The sequence below is a fragment of the Rhinoderma darwinii genome, unplaced genomic scaffold (assembly GCF_050947455.1).
Source record: "Rhinoderma darwinii isolate aRhiDar2 unplaced genomic scaffold, aRhiDar2.hap1 Scaffold_880, whole genome shotgun sequence".
In the NCBI taxonomy this organism is placed as follows: Eukaryota; Metazoa; Chordata; class Amphibia; order Anura; family Rhinodermatidae; genus Rhinoderma; species Rhinoderma darwinii.
The window spans coordinates 19,706-37,158 of NW_027464451.1; the positions used below are offsets into that span (position 1 = coordinate 19,706).

Genomic DNA, 17,453 nt, shown 5'->3' on the forward strand with positions numbered 1-17,453 from the left:
CCCCCTCCTCCAGGAAGGGGGCAGCTCTTCAGTAATAAAAACTTCCTTATACAATAAAAACATGTCATTCTTTAAAATTTCCCAAAAAGCATGATAAAATTCGATGGGCAGACCATCTTCCCCAGGAGCTTTCCCATTAGAAAAACTTTTAAAAGCAAATAAAAGTTCCTCCAAGGTAATATTACGGGATAAAACTTCCTGGTCTAAAATATCTAGCTTGGCATCAAGGGAATTAAGAACATGTTCTAAAAAGGAAGGATCAATATTTTTCTTGTTAAAAAGAGATTGGTAGAAATTAAAAGCAGAATTTAAAATGCCGACCATAGTGGTTTCTCCTTCAAGGTTTAAAATGACATCTCGTTTATCCATTACCTTTTTGAAGAAGAACCGGGAACACTTCTCGCCATCCTCGAGGTGCTTTACATGTGAATTAAAAATTATTTGTTTCCCTTTCTCTTCTATGGCATGTTTTATTTCAGCTTTAAGATTTAAGATATCATCATCAACATCCATACCAATCTCCTTCAATTTAAAAAGCACATGTAAACGTTTATTAAGAACATAAAACCATTGTTTTTTCTCTTTTGCTTTCTTCTTACCTGCTCGAATAAAAAAAGCTCTGATTTTGGGTTTAATGCCCTCCCACCAGTGTAGCATAGGCTGACTGGGCGCTCTATGGGACTGCCAACACTGGTAGGTCCGCACAAACTCCTCTTTAATGATGGGGTCCTCCAGGAGCGTGGTGTTTAGTCTCCAGGGACCCCTACAAGCTTTTTGCTCCCCCTCTAGCTCCAAGTGCACCGAAAGGAGCTTGTGATCAGATAAAATATTTGTTAAAAGCAAACATTTTTTGGGAATAAAACTGTTAGAAGTGAAAATAAAATCAATTCTGGAGCTCACTCTTCCATTGGACCAGGTGGGGCCTGGGTCTGCAGGCAAGAGTTCCCTCCAGCAATCTTTCAATTTAAAATCACCAATAAAATTCTTGAGCAGGTAAGAAGTACGGTCAATTTTTCGATTAAAATCCCCACCCTGCCGGTGTTCTCCATCTCGTACACAGTTAAAATCACCACCCACCAGCAGGGGGGTAGACCCCACACAAAACAATGGTAAAATTTCTAATAGTTCTGCCCTCTCCTGTTTGGAAGGAGGGGCATAAACGTTTAAAACACGAATTAAAATTCCATTAAAAAGCAAATGTATTAAAATAGCTCTGCCGGGCATGATTTCAGTCACTGTTTGGATGGAGATAAAACGACCTCGGCAGAGCAATCCAACCCCCGCAGAGCGACAGTCATTTCCACCAGACCAGACTGAGGGGCCTAGTTTCCAGTCCATCTTTAGATCTTCATATTCCAAGTCATTAGGGATTCCACATTCCTGAAGCAGGCAAAGGTCAAAGTCCACAGTCTCTAAAAATGAAAATAAAGCAGTCCTGCGAACAGGGCTCTTTAGGGACCTCACATTTAGTGAGGCGACTTTGATAGGAACCAACATAGTCTCAGTTTAAGTCAGAGTCCGAACCAGAAGAGTCGTACTCGGAGATCAGCTGCGAATCTGGACCCCCTTTTTGAGGGGTCAACAAATCTTTAATGTTGGTAGGGTCAGAGCCAGATACGTGGGCGGCTCCAACCCCCACACTGCTTTCATCGGAACTCCGGTAGGCAGCTTTCCTCCGAACTCCGGACTCCTCCTCCTCTCGCTGTCTCTTAGCAGAATGGCTCCTATCCATCTCCTCGAAGTCGCTCTCACCCATCTCTGGCCCCTGGCTGAAGATATCGCTGATGTCTCTACTTGGCAGCTGCACAGGGGCCTGTGAGGTCCCATCACTTTTGGCAACCTTTGCCTGCTTACGGGGAGCCTTCATCGCAAGCCCCTCTACAACCGCAGTGGAGGAACTTTGCTCTGGCTCCCCTGTTGACCGGTAATGGTCAAAACGAGGCTCCAATCCAGCATGTTTGGGGGTTTTCTTAATGGAGCCCTCGTTTGACACAGAGTGTCTCCGCTCCATGCCCACACTCTTGGGACAGGCGTCAGGTCTTACCGCAGAACCTACGGAAGCACGACGCCTGTCGCTAACCACTGCCTCAACAGGGTCCACTGCAGGCGGAGCAGAGGACCCGTCTGCAGAGGTGCCGGTCAACTTATGTCCAGCAGAGTCAGAATTCCTCCTGCTCTGCCTGGACCCAGTGGAATCCCTGTGGCCGTCCCTCGAGGCTGACATCGGTGGGCCCCCCGATGGAGCTGTGAAGGACTTTGGCCTGGACCCCTCAGTCGTCAATGCTCGTTTTGGGGCATTACCAGCGGCGTCTGCACATGTTGCAAACTGCCGCTCTGGCCCTGGTCTGGGTGGCCCAGACTTCGCTCTGCGGGGGCAGTCTTTAAAAGCATGCCCAGTCATGCCGCACAGATTGCACAACACCTCGGAACTGCATTTTGCCGCCACGTGTCCAACCTGGCCACACCTGTTACACTGCACCACATGGGGCCGGTCACAATGTTCTCTGGTGTGGCCATATCTCAAGCAGTTCCGGCAGGCTATTGGCATCTGGGGGTAAAATAAGAATCCTCGATTCTTCCCAATGGCAAAGTTCTGGGGTGGGTGGTGAAAGCCTCCAATGCCATTGGGATCCTGGCGGAACTTCACCCAATATTTTCTTTTCCCATTCCAGAAGCTCTGGGTATTCAAGATCTTGTGTGAGAAGCGGACCTCCCTGCAGTAACGACTGAGGAAGGTTTCAATGTCACACTCTGGGACAAATGGACTGAACATACATATCACGAGCGGGACCTCTTCCTCCCCGTAGAGGAATAAAAAGTTCAGTCCATTTAGCCGCTCCTCACTCTGGCCCGCATCAGATAGTTTCTTGTGCATATTCTCGCAGCATGCCGCGGCCGTAAAGGAGATGGTGTACCGACCGCGGCTTTCCTGGTCATTGAGACACAGGATGTCCGCCCGCTTGAGCCCCAGGAAGTCCAGCAGAATCACCTCCACAATGAAGCGAAGGTTCTTCCGCTGACGATGGCCTTCTTCCACCTCGATGCGGACGGACTGGCGCAACCGGGTGTCCCCGGATGCGAAACCAAATGTGAATGGCATTTTCAGTGCCTGGGGGCTAAGCCTGTCCCTTATAGCAGCAAGGGCTCAGATTCCACAATTAAGTGAAACCCTCCCCCAAGGCCAAGGATTAGGGTACCCCAGACACCTACGATGCCCGACAAAACGCCCTTGGAACGCTCGTTTAATGACGCCTCAAGGCCGGTTGACCTCTTGGAAAAGGCGCGATCGCCACTCGTTGTCCGGGGGCTAAGCCCACTCCCCAAATAGCAGCAAGGGGGTGAAGTCTCTCTGTGAAAAGAGACGATCCCCCAAGGCCAAGGAGCAGGGTACCCCGGACACCTCCCAACAAAACCAGATGCAGAAATACTACACCCGATCTTGCCAAAAGGCCGAGAAGCGATAACCCGAGCGGCCCTTGCCTTGCCCGAGCCTGTCCCATACTGCTGTTCACCCCTTGCAGCGATTCAGCCTACTCCTAGGCAATTCCATGGGGCCCTGCAGGCTCACACACATTTACAGCTACTAAGCGGGAGGTGAATAAAGGCCGGAGAGGAAGCCAGACAGGATTTGCTTCTTTTGCTTGCACCACAATGCAGTGCTGAAAGAGGAGGAATCTACATAAAAACGCCTTCCTGGCAACGCCCAAATGCCCTCCTGCCATGCAGATAAACACTGGCAGCGGCAGCAAGTGCATGCCCACAGCCACCCCTTGTTCCTTCACACCTTGTATCAGCTTTAATCCAGTCCTGTGCTGCCTGCTGAGCAGCACTGAACAACACTGCCTGGGCCCAGGCTTTTATCTCTGAGGCAGGCCCCATTATGATGTCAGAAAGCTGGCTCTGGAATCCTGAGGGCTCCACTATGACACGTGCAAAGTTCCGTCTGAACTTTATATAAGACTGTGAGGCTCAGTCAGTCACTCAGTGTTGCCTGAGAGGGCAACACTGCAACAGCCGGCCGCCAGGCTGTCTTTTTTTTGCACATTTATTTGCCTCCAGGAGGCCACAAGAGGGAGACAAGGGACTGCAAAATGGAAAATAGGCATCCACCAACTTTACAGACAACTTCTCTTTGCTCCTACAACCTCCATCCTTGCACAGTTTGTTATTCTTCCAGGTAACATAGTAACAAATCCAAATTGCTGCTCTCTTTGTAGGCAAGCAAGGGTTTGTTGCAACTGCAATTCTTACTTCTTCTTGAAATGTAGGGACGACAGTACATTCCATCACATCCACCTAGTGTACACAGGTAGGTCCATTGTGGCGGGTAGGCGGCTGGCTGCTTTAATGGCTGTTTGCTGTTCCCCTACTCCACTCCACTCCACTATTTGACTGTGGTGCTGCATCAATCAGTGGCTGGCTCAGGTGCAGCTCTTTAACTTACCTAGGAGGGAGGGAGGGAGGGAGGGCGGAGAGAAGACAAGGAAGGTGAATGAGCTGTTCCAATGTGAAATGCCGGAAACACAGAAACACAGAAGACACACACACACACACACACAACAAGAGGTGGCAATGTATTCATTAATTGCATTTAATAAATGAGCTCATTATCACACATGACTGTACAAATGCATTGTCCAACAGGTGTTGAAATAATGGGATTAAAAGGGGAGATCCCTTCAGAAAGACAGAAACAATGGCAAAGAGAAAAAACACTTTTGGAATCTGATTTTAGTCAACACATAAGGGAAGGGTGCACCGGTCCTGGAAATACTGCAATACCAGGTCAATGCGTGGAGTGGACAGAGCAAGCTCTATTTCCATCTCCCTGTTCTAAAAATCCATTTAATATATGGTCCCCAGATAGGGGACGTATCAGATATTAAACTGATAAGAACAGATACTACACTTGATCTTAGCCAAAAGGCCGAGAAGCGATAACCCGAGCGGCCCTTGCCTTGCCCGAGCCTGTCCCATACTGCTGTTCACCCCTTGCAGCGATTCAGCCTACTCCTAGGCAATTCCATGGGGCCCTGCAGGCTCACACACATTTACAGCTACTAAGCGGGAGGTGAATAAAGGCCGGAGAGGAAGCCAGACAGGATTTGCTTCTTTTGCTTGCACCACAATGCAGTGCTGAAAGAGGAGGAATCTACATAAAAACGCCTTCCTGGCAACGCCCAAATGCCCTCCTGCCATGCAGATAAACACTGGCAGCGGCAGCAAGTGCATGCCCACAGCCACCCCTTGTTCCTTCACACCTTGTATCAGCTTTAATCCAGTCCTGTGCTGCCTGCTGAGCAGCACTGAACAACACTGCCTGGGCCCAGGCTTTTATCTCTGAGGCAGGCCCCATTATGATGTCAGAAAGCTGGCTCTGGAATCCTGAGGGCTCCACTATGACACGTGCAAAGTTCCGTCTGAACTTTATATAAGACTGTGAGGCTCAGTCAGTCACTCAGTGTTGCCTGAGAGGGCAACACTGCAACAGCCGGCCGCCAGGCTGTCTTTTTTTTGCACATTTATTTGCCTCCAGGAGGCCACAAGAGGGAGACAAGGGACTGCAAAATGGAAAATAGGCATCCACCAACTTTACAGACAACTTCTCTTTGCTCCTACAACCTCCATCCTTGCACAGTTTGTTATTCTTCCAGGTAACATAGTAACAAATCCAAATTGCTGCTCTCTTTGTAGGCAAGCAAGGGTTTGTTGCAACTGCAATTCTTACTTCTTCTTGAAATGTAGGGACGACAGTACATTCCATCACATCCACCTAGTGTACACAGGTAGGTCCATTGTGGCGGGTAGGCGGCTGGCTGCTTTAATGGCTGTTTGCTGTTCCCCTACTCCACTCCACTCCACTATTTGACTGTGGTGCTGCATCAATCAGTGGCTGGCTCAGGTGCAGCTCTTTAACTTACCTAGGAGGGAGGGAGGGAGGGAGGGCGGAGAGAAGACAAGGAAGGTGAATGAGCTGTTCCAATGTGAAATGCCGGAAACACAGAAACACAGAAGACACACACACACACACACACAACAAGAGGTGGCAATGTATTCATTAATTGCATTTAATAAATGAGCTCATTATCACACATGACTGTACAAATGCATTGTCCAACAGGTGTTGAAATAATGGGATTAAAAGGGGAGATCCCTTCAGAAAGACAGAAACAATGGCAAAGAGAAAAAACACTTTTGGAATCTGATTTTAGTCAACACATAAGGGAAGGGTGCACCGGTCCTGGAAATACTGCAATACCAGGTCAATGCGTGGAGTGGACAGAGCAAGCTCTATTTCCATCTCCCTGTTCTAAAAATCCATTTAATATATGGTCCCCAGATAGGGGACGTATCAGATATTAAACTGATAAGAACAGATACTACACTTGATCTTAGCCAAAAGGCCGAGAAGCGATAACCCGAGCGGCCCTTGCCTTGCCCGAGCCTGTCCCATACTGCTGTTCACCCCTTGCAGCGATTCAGCCTACTCCTAGGCAATTCCATGGGGCCCTGCAGGCTCACACACATTTACAGCTACTAAGCGGGAGGTGAATAAAGGCCGGAGAGGAAGCCAGACAGGATTTGCTTCTTTTGCTTGCACCACAATGCAGTGCTGAAAGAGGAGGAATCTACATAAAAACGCCTTCCTGGCAACGCCCAAATGCCCTCCTGCCATGCAGATAAACACTGGCAGCGGCAGCAAGTGCATGCCCACAGCCACCCCTTGTTCCTTCACACCTTGTATCAGCTTTAATCCAGTCCTGTGCTGCCTGCTGAGCAGCACTGAACAACACTGCCTGGGCCCAGGCTTTTATCTCTGAGGCAGGCCCCATTATGATGTCAGAAAGCTGGCTCTGGAATCCTGAGGGCTCCACTATGACACGTGCAAAGTTCCGTCTGAACTTTATATAAGACTGTGAGGCTCAGTCAGTCACTCAGTGTTGCCTGAGAGGGCAACACTGCAACAGCCGGCCGCCAGGCTGTCTTTTTTTTGCACATTTATTTGCCTCCAGGAGGCCACAAGAGGGAGACAAGGGACTGCAAAATGGAAAATAGGCATCCACCAACTTTACAGACAACTTCTCTTTGCTCCTACAACCTCCATCCTTGCACAGTTTGTTATTCTTCCAGGTAACATAGTAACAAATCCAAATTGCTGCTCTCTTTGTAGGCAAGCAAGGGTTTGTTGCAACTGCAATTCTTACTTCTTCTTGAAATGTAGGGACGACAGTACATTCCATCACATCCACCTAGTGTACACAGGTAGGTCCATTGTGGCGGGTAGGCGGCTGGCTGCTTTAATGGCTGTTTGCTGTTCCCCTACTCCACTCCACTCCACTATTTGACTGTGGTGCTGCATCAATCAGTGGCTGGCTCAGGTGCAGCTCTTTAACTTACCTAGGAGGGAGGGAGGGAGGGAGGGCGGAGAGAAGACAAGGAAGGTGAATGAGCTGTTCCAATGTGAAATGCCGGAAACACAGAAACACAGAAGACACACACACACACACACACAACAAGAGGTGGCAATGTATTCATTAATTGCATTTAATAAATGAGCTCATTATCACACATGACTGTACAAATGCATTGTCCAACAGGTGTTGAAATAATGGGATTAAAAGGGGAGATCCCTTCAGAAAGACAGAAACAATGGCAAAGAGAAAAAACACTTTTGGAATCTGATTTTAGTCAACACATAAGGGAAGGGTGCACCGGTCCTGGAAATACTGCAATACCAGGTCAATGCGTGGAGTGGACAGAGCAAGCTCTATTTCCATCTCCCTGTTCTAAAAATCCATTTAATATATGGTCCCCAGATAGGGGACGTATCAGATATTAAACTGATAAGAACAGATACTACACTTGATCTTAGCCAAAAGGCCGAGAAGCGATAACCCGAGCGGCCCTTGCCTTGCCCGAGCCTGTCCCATACTGCTGTTCACCCCTTGCAGCGATTCAGCCTACTCCTAGGCAATTCCATGGGGCCCTGCAGGCTCACACACATTTACAGCTACTAAGCGGGAGGTGAATAAAGGCCGGAGAGGAAGCCAGACAGGATTTGCTTCTTTTGCTTGCACCACAATGCAGTGCTGAAAGAGGAGGAATCTACATAAAAACGCCTTCCTGGCAACGCCCAAATGCCCTCCTGCCATGCAGATAAACACTGGCAGCGGCAGCAAGTGCATGCCCACAGCCACCCCTTGTTCCTTCACACCTTGTATCAGCTTTAATCCAGTCCTGTGCTGCCTGCTGAGCAGCACTGAACAACACTGCCTGGGCCCAGGCTTTTATCTCTGAGGCAGGCCCCATTATGATGTCAGAAAGCTGGCTCTGGAATCCTGAGGGCTCCACTATGACACGTGCAAAGTTCCGTCTGAACTTTATATAAGACTGTGAGGCTCAGTCAGTCACTCAGTGTTGCCTGAGAGGGCAACACTGCAACAGCCGGCCGCCAGGCTGTCTTTTTTTTGCACATTTATTTGCCTCCAGGAGGCCACAAGAGGGAGACAAGGGACTGCAAAATGGAAAATAGGCATCCACCAACTTTACAGACAACTTCTCTTTGCTCCTACAACCTCCATCCTTGCACAGTTTGTTATTCTTCCAGGTAACATAGTAACAAATCCAAATTGCTGCTCTCTTTGTAGGCAAGCAAGGGTTTGTTGCAACTGCAATTCTTACTTCTTCTTGAAATGTAGGGACGACAGTACATTCCATCACATCCACCTAGTGTACACAGGTAGGTCCATTGTGGCGGGTAGGCGGCTGGCTGCTTTAATGGCTGTTTGCTGTTCCCCTACTCCACTCCACTCCACTATTTGACTGTGGTGCTGCATCAATCAGTGGCTGGCTCAGGTGCAGCTCTTTAACTTACCTAGGAGGGAGGGAGGGAGGGAGGGCGGAGAGAAGACAAGGAAGGTGAATGAGCTGTTCCAATGTGAAATGCCGGAAACACAGAAACACAGAAGACACACACACACACACACACAACAAGAGGTGGCAATGTATTCATTAATTGCATTTAATAAATGAGCTCATTATCACACATGACTGTACAAATGCATTGTCCAACAGGTGTTGAAATAATGGGATTAAAAGGGGAGATCCCTTCAGAAAGACAGAAACAATGGCAAAGAGAAAAAACACTTTTGGAATCTGATTTTAGTCAACACATAAGGGAAGGGTGCACCGGTCCTGGAAATACTGCAATACCAGGTCAATGCGTGGAGTGGACAGAGCAAGCTCTATTTCCATCTCCCTGTTCTAAAAATCCATTTAATATATGGTCCCCAGATAGGGGACGTATCAGATATTAAACTGATAAGAACAGATACTACACTTGATCTTAGCCAAAAGGCCGAGAAGCGATAACCCGAGCGGCCCTTGCCTTGCCCGAGCCTGTCCCATACTGCTGTTCACCCCTTGCAGCGATTCAGCCTACTCCTAGGCAATTCCATGGGGCCCTGCAGGCTCACACACATTTACAGCTACTAAGCGGGAGGTGAATAAAGGCCGGAGAGGAAGCCAGACAGGATTTGCTTCTTTTGCTTGCACCACAATGCAGTGCTGAAAGAGGAGGAATCTACATAAAAACGCCTTCCTGGCAACGCCCAAATGCCCTCCTGCCATGCAGATAAACACTGGCAGCGGCAGCAAGTGCATGCCCACAGCCACCCCTTGTTCCTTCACACCTTGTATCAGCTTTAATCCAGTCCTGTGCTGCCTGCTGAGCAGCACTGAACAACACTGCCTGGGCCCAGGCTTTTATCTCTGAGGCAGGCCCCATTATGATGTCAGAAAGCTGGCTCTGGAATCCTGAGGGCTCCACTATGACACGTGCAAAGTTCCGTCTGAACTTTATATAAGACTGTGAGGCTCAGTCAGTCACTCAGTGTTGCCTGAGAGGGCAACACTGCAACAGCCGGCCGCCAGGCTGTCTTTTTTTTGCACATTTATTTGCCTCCAGGAGGCCACAAGAGGGAGACAAGGGACTGCAAAATGGAAAATAGGCATCCACCAACTTTACAGACAACTTCTCTTTGCTCCTACAACCTCCATCCTTGCACAGTTTGTTATTCTTCCAGGTAACATAGTAACAAATCCAAATTGCTGCTCTCTTTGTAGGCAAGCAAGGGTTTGTTGCAACTGCAATTCTTACTTCTTCTTGAAATGTAGGGACGACAGTACATTCCATCACATCCACCTAGTGTACACAGGTAGGTCCATTGTGGCGGGTAGGCGGCTGGCTGCTTTAATGGCTGTTTGCTGTTCCCCTACTCCACTCCACTCCACTATTTGACTGTGGTGCTGCATCAATCAGTGGCTGGCTCAGGTGCAGCTCTTTAACTTACCTAGGAGGGAGGGAGGGAGGGAGGGCGGAGAGAAGACAAGGAAGGTGAATGAGCTGTTCCAATGTGAAATGCCGGAAACACAGAAACACAGAAGACACACACACACACACACACAACAAGAGGTGGCAATGTATTCATTAATTGCATTTAATAAATGAGCTCATTATCACACATGACTGTACAAATGCATTGTCCAACAGGTGTTGAAATAATGGGATTAAAAGGGGAGATCCCTTCAGAAAGACAGAAACAATGGCAAAGAGAAAAAACACTTTTGGAATCTGATTTTAGTCAACACATAAGGGAAGGGTGCACCGGTCCTGGAAATACTGCAATACCAGGTCAATGCGTGGAGTGGACAGAGCAAGCTCTATTTCCATCTCCCTGTTCTAAAAATCCATTTAATATATGGTCCCCAGATAGGGGACGTATCAGATATTAAACTGATAAGAACAGATACTACACTTGATCTTAGCCAAAAGGCCGAGAAGCGATAACCCGAGCGGCCCTTGCCTTGCCCGAGCCTGTCCCATACTGCTGTTCACCCCTTGCAGCGATTCAGCCTACTCCTAGGCAATTCCATGGGGCCCTGCAGGCTCACACACATTTACAGCTACTAAGCGGGAGGTGAATAAAGGCCGGAGAGGAAGCCAGACAGGATTTGCTTCTTTTGCTTGCACCACAATGCAGTGCTGAAAGAGGAGGAATCTACATAAAAACGCCTTCCTGGCAACGCCCAAATGCCCTCCTGCCATGCAGATAAACACTGGCAGCGGCAGCAAGTGCATGCCCACAGCCACCCCTTGTTCCTTCACACCTTGTATCAGCTTTAATCCAGTCCTGTGCTGCCTGCTGAGCAGCACTGAACAACACTGCCTGGGCCCAGGCTTTTATCTCTGAGGCAGGCCCCATTATGATGTCAGAAAGCTGGCTCTGGAATCCTGAGGGCTCCACTATGACACGTGCAAAGTTCCGTCTGAACTTTATATAAGACTGTGAGGCTCAGTCAGTCACTCAGTGTTGCCTGAGAGGGCAACACTGCAACAGCCGGCCGCCAGGCTGTCTTTTTTTTGCACATTTATTTGCCTCCAGGAGGCCACAAGAGGGAGACAAGGGACTGCAAAATGGAAAATAGGCATCCACCAACTTTACAGACAACTTCTCTTTGCTCCTACAACCTCCATCCTTGCACAGTTTGTTATTCTTCCAGGTAACATAGTAACAAATCCAAATTGCTGCTCTCTTTGTAGGCAAGCAAGGGTTTGTTGCAACTGCAATTCTTACTTCTTCTTGAAATGTAGGGACGACAGTACATTCCATCACATCCACCTAGTGTACACAGGTAGGTCCATTGTGGCGGGTAGGCGGCTGGCTGCTTTAATGGCTGTTTGCTGTTCCCCTACTCCACTCCACTCCACTATTTGACTGTGGTGCTGCATCAATCAGTGGCTGGCTCAGGTGCAGCTCTTTAACTTACCTAGGAGGGAGGGAGGGAGGGAGGGCGGAGAGAAGACAAGGAAGGTGAATGAGCTGTTCCAATGTGAAATGCCGGAAACACAGAAACACAGAAGACACACACACACACACACACAACAAGAGGTGGCAATGTATTCATTAATTGCATTTAATAAATGAGCTCATTATCACACATGACTGTACAAATGCATTGTCCAACAGGTGTTGAAATAATGGGATTAAAAGGGGAGATCCCTTCAGAAAGACAGAAACAATGGCAAAGAGAAAAAACACTTTTGGAATCTGATTTTAGTCAACACATAAGGGAAGGGTGCACCGGTCCTGGAAATACTGCAATACCAGGTCAATGCGTGGAGTGGACAGAGCAAGCTCTATTTCCATCTCCCTGTTCTAAAAATCCATTTAATATATGGTCCCCAGATAGGGGACGTATCAGATATTAAACTGATAAGAACAGATACTACACTTGATCTTAGCCAAAAGGCCGAGAAGCGATAACCCGAGCGGCCCTTGCCTTGCCCGAGCCTGTCCCATACTGCTGTTCACCCCTTGCAGCGATTCAGCCTACTCCTAGGCAATTCCATGGGGCCCTGCAGGCTCACACACATTTACAGCTACTAAGCGGGAGGTGAATAAAGGCCGGAGAGGAAGCCAGACAGGATTTGCTTCTTTTGCTTGCACCACAATGCAGTGCTGAAAGAGGAGGAATCTACATAAAAACGCCTTCCTGGCAACGCCCAAATGCCCTCCTGCCATGCAGATAAACACTGGCAGCGGCAGCAAGTGCATGCCCACAGCCACCCCTTGTTCCTTCACACCTTGTATCAGCTTTAATCCAGTCCTGTGCTGCCTGCTGAGCAGCACTGAACAACACTGCCTGGGCCCAGGCTTTTATCTCTGAGGCAGGCCCCATTATGATGTCAGAAAGCTGGCTCTGGAATCCTGAGGGCTCCACTATGACACGTGCAAAGTTCCGTCTGAACTTTATATAAGACTGTGAGGCTCAGTCAGTCACTCAGTGTTGCCTGAGAGGGCAACACTGCAACAGCCGGCCGCCAGGCTGTCTTTTTTTTGCACATTTATTTGCCTCCAGGAGGCCACAAGAGGGAGACAAGGGACTGCAAAATGGAAAATAGGCATCCACCAACTTTACAGACAACTTCTCTTTGCTCCTACAACCTCCATCCTTGCACAGTTTGTTATTCTTCCAGGTAACATAGTAACAAATCCAAATTGCTGCTCTCTTTGTAGGCAAGCAAGGGTTTGTTGCAACTGCAATTCTTACTTCTTCTTGAAATGTAGGGACGACAGTACATTCCATCACATCCACCTAGTGTACACAGGTAGGTCCATTGTGGCGGGTAGGCGGCTGGCTGCTTTAATGGCTGTTTGCTGTTCCCCTACTCCACTCCACTCCACTATTTGACTGTGGTGCTGCATCAATCAGTGGCTGGCTCAGGTGCAGCTCTTTAACTTACCTAGGAGGGAGGGAGGGAGGGAGGGCGGAGAGAAGACAAGGAAGGTGAATGAGCTGTTCCAATGTGAAATGCCGGAAACACAGAAACACAGAAGACACACACACACACACACACAACAAGAGGTGGCAATGTATTCATTAATTGCATTTAATAAATGAGCTCATTATCACACATGACTGTACAAATGCATTGTCCAACAGGTGTTGAAATAATGGGATTAAAAGGGGAGATCCCTTCAGAAAGACAGAAACAATGGCAAAGAGAAAAAACACTTTTGGAATCTGATTTTAGTCAACACATAAGGGAAGGGTGCACCGGTCCTGGAAATACTGCAATACCAGGTCAATGCGTGGAGTGGACAGAGCAAGCTCTATTTCCATCTCCCTGTTCTAAAAATCCATTTAATATATGGTCCCCAGATAGGGGACGTATCAGATATTAAACTGATAAGAACAGATTTTTTTTTTTTTTTTTTTTTAATAACCATTCAGTTAGATACGAAGCGAAAACTTAAGTTTTTCAATCTGAATAATCAAAAAAACGATATCGCTTATATCAATCATCTCTATGGTTACTCTTTCAATTTGTTCTTTTATTTAATTCCAAAAGAAAGACAATGCATTACAGAAATAACAGATGACAAAACAACATTATTTATAGCGGATTAATGCTTTCCACTTTTTGAATTTCCAAATCCCTTCGGAATCAACATTGCCACCACCGCGCTGCTTATCCCATAAATATTTGACATATAACCGGGACAAAAATATCTTAACACAATCATTTACAGACACAACCTTTCTTTTAAATACCAAAAGATTCCTCACATCCCACAGACTTTCCATCACACATACCATTATTAACCATAATATTCTATCTTTAGCTCTACTACATGCACCCATCCCAAACATTGCCACCTTCCAATTCACATATGTTACACCTGCCAACTCTTTACACAAACCCCCTACTCTCTTCCATACTTCATAAGAGAAGTCACAATCCCATATTAGATGGCGTATGCTCTCACTAGCCCCACACCCCTCCCTAGGGCACACTTCATGTCTAATGAGATCCCGCTGCTTTTGGACTTGTCTCACAGGCAGTATATTATGTAATGACATCCACACTACATCCCGTTGGCGATTTGACACCCCTACAATATCCAAATTCTTCCATACTGCATCCGCTTCACCTGACCGCAGCCCATCAATATTACATGCAAGCTCATTCGCCCGCATTCTTTTCATCACACCATTCTTATTCTTGAAATCCACCATAGGTACAGATAGTAAATCATACTTCCTCACAAACCATTCAATCTTCATGTACCACACAGGACATTTAAATGCCACAGGCACTCTTGCATCCCTCTTCACCCAATTTAACCCGAAAAGCGTCCATCCAGCCAAATACCTCATCATATACGCAGTTTTGTTATTCCGCTCAATCAACACCGTCACTACCTTCACATAACTCAACCCCAAGAAAACCTCAATATTTGGGAAATTCATTCCACCATGCTCGCACAATTTATATAGATACTCCCGCTTCAACTTTTCCATCCTGCATCCCCAAAAAAAAGTAAAAACCATTTTCTCTGCTTTTTTTATTTTCCTGGTTGAAAAGGGAAAAATCACTGCACAAAAGAGCAGGATTGGCAAAATAACTGACTTAATGATTAAGGTTTTACCAGAAAACGTCAAACTACGCATACGCCAGAAATTCAACTTTCGCTCAATCCGCATACCACATTCATCCCAACTCTCGTTCCCCTTTAAGTTTTTATTGAATAAAATACCCAAAAAACCTAATTGCGCCTTGTTCACACTTTACACCATCCATTCTAACATTACTGTCACCAAAACACTTAAAAATGCTTTTACTCCAGTTCACTCTAAAAGCGGACGCACTACAGAAAAGATCTAACACCAATCTAGCCCTAGTCAAACTAGCTAGAGACTCACTCACAATGACCACATCGTCCATATAAGCTAGAGTTTTCACCACCTTACCTCCACTACCAGGTATCAGCAAGCCCCTCATCACCTTCTCTTTCCTAAACATACACAACAAAACTTCAATTACGCTAATAAAAAGAACGGGGGACATCGGACAACCTTGTCTGACTCCCGATTTAATTCTCACTTTACCACTCAAAAACCCATTCACCAAAAATTCGCTCGTCACTCCTCCATACAAGCATCTTACTGCACTCACAAACTTGCTATGAAAACCCATTTTATTCAACACACCAAACATAAATTCATGTGACACGCGGTCAAACGCCTTCTCAAAGTCCACAGCTAGCACCATACACTTTTGCTTTCTGTCCATGCAATCCCCAATCAAATCTTTTAACAGCAACAGGTTGTCAGTCATACGCCTACTTGGTACCGCACACACTTGATCCTCCCCCACTACCTGACCGATCACTTCACGCATTCGATTTGCTAGAATTTTGCTATAGCACTTGTAATCACTATTGAGCAAAGAGATAGGTCTCCAATTACCCAGATTCCTTTTATCACCCTTTTTATGTATTAACACAACAACACCCTCTTTCATAGATTCGCTCATTATCCCATTGTCCCACATAAACTGACACACTTCCACTAGGTCTGCTCCCATTATGTCCCACGCTTGCACATACAATTCCACAGGAATACCGTCCTTCCCTGGAGTTTTATTTTTACTAGCACTCTTGACCACTTGCATAACTTCATCCATTGTAATTCCCTCTGATAACATATCAGAATCCTCCTTCCCTAGCACATTCTCTAATTTATTCATGGTATCATTCACCAAATCTCTATCAGTCCATTTGTCACCATACAGCTCGCGATAGAACGACTCCACTTCATTCATCACATCCTCCCCATAAACACAGTCACCCCCACTATTCATAACAACATCCATATCATCCTTCTTCCCACACATCTTTTTGAAGAAAAATCTTGTGCACTTCTCATCCTTTTCCAGATGTTCAATCTTAGATCTATATATGATTTCTTTCCCCCTCTCATCCATCTCTTTCTTAATCTCACTTTTGACCGCACAAAGCAAGTCACCCACATCATACCCAAGCATACTAAGCTTCCTCAACCACTCCATTCTCATATTCAGCTCTTTATATTTATTCCTACAAATTGCAGCTTTTTTATATCCCCATTTTTTAAAGAATTTCCTAACTTCACCCTTCATCCAGTCCCACCATTCTAACATATTCGCAAAATTTCTTTTTTTCCACTTCCATCCCACATACGCACGCTTAAAATCATCCATCACTTTTTTATCTTCAAGCAACCTGATATTCAGCTTCCACACCCCTTTACCATACTTTAATTTTGTATTCCCCTCAAAAAAAGCACTCATACTCACGTGATCAGTAAACATCACATCATCTTGGCGGAAAGATTTACATACCAAATTTTTGAAAAACACCCGGTCAATCCTGGATGTCACCCCACCCCCCTCTGCTCTAAAGGTTGCGGGCGGCGGCTTACCTAAAAACATTTCAGATGCATCTACAAAAGAAAAATCATTAATTAAATTATTTAACATTTTACCCGACACATCCATCTTAGCCCCTTCGGTAACACAATTGAAGTCCCCCACCCACACAGTAGGGATCCTACCAGGCAAAAAAATACTCAATTTTTCTAACAACTCTACTCTATCCCCTTTACTTGTTGGCCCATACACATTTATTACCCTGACCTTCCACCCTCTATAGCTTATAATTGCAGATAAGCATCTACCCGCCTCCACCACAGTATAACTATCAAATTTATAATCCTTATTCCCCAATAAGATTCCCACACCATCATTTTTATTTTTAACCGAGCCTGACCATATACTTTGGCCATATTGCCATTCTTTTTCATCTAATGCATCAGAGATGCCACATTCTTGCAAGCAAAAAATATCAGCCCCTAGATTTTTAAGGAAATCTAGTGCTGCAATTCTCCTAGGCCTAGATTTAATCAGCCTGACATTCAGGGATAGGACATGACATGTGATTTTGGCAGCCATGTTTTAATCTGGAGATGAAAACGTTGAACAACAAGCCCATCTTTTCCTCAGCCTTTTCCTTCTTGAGGCTGGCAATCCAACGCAAAGATAGAGCCTTCCAGATCCCCTAGAAAAG

General features: G+C 46.4%; 6 non-coding genes and 1 pseudogene across 6 annotated transcripts; all 7 read right to left on the reverse strand.

The window, feature by feature from the left end:
- Positions 1 to 4,748: 4,748 nt before the first annotated feature.
- Positions 4,749 to 4,939, reverse strand: LOC142731932 (U2 spliceosomal RNA). Its single transcript, XR_012879297.1, has one exon. It is a non-coding gene; the product is annotated as a U2 spliceosomal RNA (small nuclear RNA).
- Positions 4,940 to 6,225: 1,286 nt separating this feature from the next.
- On the reverse strand, positions 6,226 to 6,416 carry LOC142731933 (U2 spliceosomal RNA). The gene has a single exon (XR_012879298.1). It is a non-coding gene; the product is annotated as a U2 spliceosomal RNA (small nuclear RNA).
- A 1,286-nt stretch (positions 6,417 to 7,702) lies between these two features.
- On the reverse strand, positions 7,703 to 7,893 carry LOC142731934 (U2 spliceosomal RNA). The gene has a single exon (XR_012879299.1). It is a non-coding gene; the product is annotated as a U2 spliceosomal RNA (small nuclear RNA).
- Positions 7,894 to 9,179: 1,286 nt separating this feature from the next.
- LOC142731935 (U2 spliceosomal RNA) lies at positions 9,180 to 9,370 on the reverse strand. Its single transcript, XR_012879300.1, has one exon. It is a non-coding gene; the product is annotated as a U2 spliceosomal RNA (small nuclear RNA).
- Positions 9,371 to 10,656: 1,286 nt separating this feature from the next.
- LOC142731936 (U2 spliceosomal RNA) lies at positions 10,657 to 10,847 on the reverse strand. Its single transcript, XR_012879301.1, has one exon. It is a non-coding gene; the product is annotated as a U2 spliceosomal RNA (small nuclear RNA).
- A 1,286-nt stretch (positions 10,848 to 12,133) lies between these two features.
- Positions 12,134 to 12,324, reverse strand: LOC142731937 (U2 spliceosomal RNA). Its single transcript, XR_012879302.1, has one exon. It is a non-coding gene; the product is annotated as a U2 spliceosomal RNA (small nuclear RNA).
- A 1,286-nt stretch (positions 12,325 to 13,610) lies between these two features.
- On the reverse strand, positions 13,611 to 13,820 carry LOC142731974 (U2 spliceosomal RNA; annotated as a pseudogene).
- Between the last annotated feature and the right edge of the window lie 3,633 nt (positions 13,821 to 17,453).